A 4,188-nucleotide genomic window follows, 5' to 3' on the forward strand; every position below is an offset into this window, starting at 1 on the left:
ATTATTCGGTTGGAAATGTTCAACTGATAAAGAAATCCTATAATACTCTGACTTGGAAACATTCAAACTGTTGAAAAATAACATCGCAGGGCTGAAGAAATAAATCAAAGTTCATTGGCCAAACTCAACTCTCAGAAAGGAAGAGCTAAGATCAGAATTTCTCTCAATTGCTATTTGTTCTCCTATTTTATAATTTAATCTTGCAATCTTTCCTCAGACAAAATCATCCTCTGGGATTGCTGGCATTTTTTATGACTTCAAAACTTGGCACTCAGTGTTCTCAGGAGAAAAATCTTTAAGAGTTAAAAGTGTACAGCTAAGCTGCAAAGAAGAACCGGCCAGAAGTGGCATGACCCCATCCCCTAGCAACAGAAATCAATAACAACAAAGATAACATAATTACACCACAGAAAGGATCCAGAGGGCAGATTATGTCAAGTATTATGTTGTTAAGAAAGAATGACATGTGAAACAGACAGCATGTTTTAAACATGGATGAAAATACAGAAAATGTGGAAGGTAGATAAAGAAAGGTGGAATACAAACACAGAATAAATTAGCCTGCAGACTCTTAAAAGAGAGAGAAAATTATTTATGTTCCTACTTTCACTGTTTTATTTATTCAGTACACAGAATTAGATTCCCAGGGGAGCAGCGAAAGGCATTTTATTTCACAAGAAGCATTGTGGCACGGTGAAAATAGATGACCCTATGATGACAGCCTTTTTCTGGAGCTCTGGAGACCCAGTTCATTTCCTGTTTAGGTACAGATGGTCCATACTACTTAGACAAATCCTGGGCTTCCTGTTCCTCAGTCTCCCATCTGGAAAAGAGTACCAGTAGAAGTATAAGGATTCAGAACTGAGACAAATCAGACTGCTGTAGTCTTGGAATTACATAGAATTACCTACAGCAGAAAGATTCCTGTCTGCATTGGCACAGAACATAAATTTGTCTCTCGAACAATGCAATTCATTTTGCTGTTCAGGTTTCCTATAGAAGAGGCAGGACATTGTGTTGGGGCAGCCCTCCACTTCCCTGCAATATTCACAGCTCCAGCACCACCTCCCCACCAGCACCAAGGTTGTTTGGAAACGTGTTCACTTACACAACTCTCTGCCAATGCTTTCACGTAGCTTTGAAACAGTGACTAATGTGGGGTATCTTCTCAAGAACAATCTCATTTTGAGCAAAACAGACCAGTACCAATAAACGCTTATATGCCTATTGCTTTACATAAGGCAGTAATGCCCTGCCAGATCATCTGATCCCCCTCCCACAATTTTGCCTATTTCTTCCCTATGCCACTGAAGTTTACTCTCATGGATCTTTTTGCCTCTCTGTTATACAGAGCAGCAAGATGTGGATTCTGTCACTCAAAATTTTCCTGTGTATTACATGATTAAAACAACCACCAGGTCATATAGTTAACACCGAGAGTATGATTTTCACTTTTTTTCCTGGCATTTGGGAAAGGACCTTCTGAATGACCAATATATGCTCATGAACAGTCCTAGCAGTTCAGTCAGTAATAATAAAAAGCCCAAATTAGACAGACAGAGAAAGAGAGTGTGTTAGGATGTATGTGAGGCGTAACTCACACCGTGGGTTTTGTCTCACTTAAATGCTGTGGTACCTGTTTTCACTGACATCCTTGTAGCACCTGGTGTGGTCAATCTTTCTATCTCTACATCAAATTTTAAATTGGTGGGGTTCAAATGTCACACATTGGAGACACATAAGCAGAGAGATACCCAAATGGAGAGACTACATCTACAGCAATAAATGAAGTAGGGCCAGGAACAGTCTCGGACACCGTGTCTCAGTCATCCACACTGCTAATTTATAATGTTTCCAGGTGCAGCTTTGGCCCAAGGCTGAAAACCCATCTTGAAAAAGTCCTGGACCCAATTTAGAAGTTGACACTGGCCAGGGAGCACTCCCAGTTGTAGTTCCAACATAGACACCCTGATATGGAGAGTGAGAGAATTTAACAGTATGGACAGGCTCTTTCATGCCGTTTGGCCTCAGAGCCAATTCTGGGTACATTTAATTGACTCATAGGTACATAATCTGTGATTCCTTGTGCCTTTTTACCATGGGAAACAAGCCCCAACTGTGTTACTATTCTCAAAGTCTTCCTAGTTGTTTTTGGTTTTAACTAATTCTTAGAGACCATTGCTTCTTGCCTCCAATCTATGCAAATTCCTGTGTTTTTTGAACCTTTGCAGGCAAGAGCCACAAAGGGGCCTGCTTTGCTGTGGTACCCATCTTTCTATCTCTTTTATTAGTAGAAGTAGCTGATAACAGACCAATTATGGTCATCATTCCTGTTATAAGATGTAAAACTCAGCACAGATGGTATCTTATTCACTCTTAACATGATGCAAACAAAAGAACTATTTTAACACACTGTATAAAATCAGGGGACTTTCCACATTCTTTCCCAGGAGTGCTTGAAAGCTCATGATTTAGCTGACTTGGCACCTACCCTAGACCCACCAGCCAAACTGGACTATTTTTCCTTCAGAACAATATGTTTTGAAGATATTAGTAAATCTTGTTTTTTCCCCAGCTTCATATGGAACTGTGTTAATCACAGCTCAGTGGATGGGAGAATCAGTGCAGTGGATGCAGTTTCATAAGCCCTTTTCACAGCCTGTGGAGTCAGTCTCCTCTAATACTGGCTGTTACAGTACCCCTATTTGAGCTACTGTTTAACTCGACTGCTTTCCCTTTGTGTCACCCAGCTCATCTTTTCTAAATCCTAAAAAGGTTTATCAAAAACTAATCAAGTCACTGATGGTGTCTCCATATGATATAAATGAGTCAGACTTTTCAACCAGGACTCCCTGTAAGTTAATTTGAAATAAGGTCGTTACCTGCATTTATTAGAAGTTTTTGAGATGAGAAATGCTTTTGAAGGCTGAGGTTAAAAAAAATGAAACTGAGATGAGTTAATACATTTTTTTTCTGTCTGGTAATCTTACAATCCACAGGGATGTGGAGATTACTTCTATAGTTTAATTTACTAGTGTATATTCACATGAAGTAAGAAGAGTTTCCACTAGAAGTAAGAATACTTTGATTTTTTTGTGGCAAGTACTGTGTTAAAAAAAAAATCAGGCATAGTGCCATTTAACACAGAAATGCATAGAACTAAGTGGTAAGCGGGTAGAAAATGCAAACAGTTTAAAAACTGCATAGATTCTATCTCAGTAATAAAAAATTTGGATAGAGAATCCTGTCAGTGGTGAAAATCATGAATATTATCTGTTGTGTACAATATTCGCATTCCTTAAGGATACTGTAGTTATTTCATAAGTTGCTAAATGGTACATGATATCAGGGAGAAAAAAATGTGATTTGGAGCTGTGGAGAGGAAAAGAAAATCTTCACTGTTTTATAATTCAAACTTATTATGTTTTAGCTGTTTGTCAACGATAATGACTCTGAGTATCTGAATGTCAGCTCCTAAAGCTAACTTATTCGATATCTTTGTTTAGAACTCACTGTAAACAAAAGAAATTAATTTATTTTTGGTCAACTCTTTTGGAAGGACTGCATTCTTTAGGCAAGTCATATATCTCATTGTCTCTAAAAATCTCCTGGTTTAACTCATAACCATTTAAAAATGAACCACTGAACAGCACTGAGTGTATGCTTATCTAAATGAGCATATTATTAGCCTTGATCCAATCAATCACACATTTCAATAGCTACAGAAAATGGCACCGGTGTGGATCAAATAACACACACAAATCATTACTGCTAAACTGAGTGTAAGTTATTGAAAAATTCCTCTCTAATTGGTGGAAACATTTGTCTACTTTCCCTCCCTCAGCTTCTTTCATATCTGGTGCATAAGAAGCCGTGTTGTTGCTATTCTTGTTTCTGAATTCCAATGACATGTTCAGGATCACACACATTTATAAAGAAGTTAAGTTACTTATGATCTAGTTGGATATAGACAACAATATTTGTTTAATGATATGTGAGATAGAAACACAATAACTTAAAGATGTATGGCTGAAAAAAATGCTAAAAAGTGTTAACTGATTTGAGGTACAATAAAGAGTGAAAAGCTTTGTGTCTTGAGCTGGTTAGAGAAGTGTTTGAGAAGAACAAACCATTGTCAAAATCAGTGACGATGTTAACATTCAAGTACTTTCTGATTTTTCCACTTGG

At 37.7% G+C, this 4,188-nt stretch overlaps 1 long non-coding RNA gene across 1 annotated transcript; it reads right to left on the bottom strand.

Moving 5' to 3' along the window:
- Positions 1 to 595: 595 nt before the first annotated feature.
- Positions 596 to 1,173, bottom strand: LOC116796903. The gene is made up of 2 exons (XR_004360522.1): positions 908 to 1,173; positions 596 to 823 (listed from the first exon to the last, which is right to left on the bottom strand). It is a non-coding gene; the product is annotated as an uncharacterized LOC116796903 (long non-coding RNA).
- Positions 1,174 to 4,188: the final 3,015 nt, after the last annotated feature.

This window comes from Chiroxiphia lanceolata, chromosome 1 (assembly GCF_009829145.1).
Source record: "Chiroxiphia lanceolata isolate bChiLan1 chromosome 1, bChiLan1.pri, whole genome shotgun sequence".
NCBI classification, from domain to species: Eukaryota; Metazoa; Chordata; class Aves; order Passeriformes; family Pipridae; genus Chiroxiphia; species Chiroxiphia lanceolata.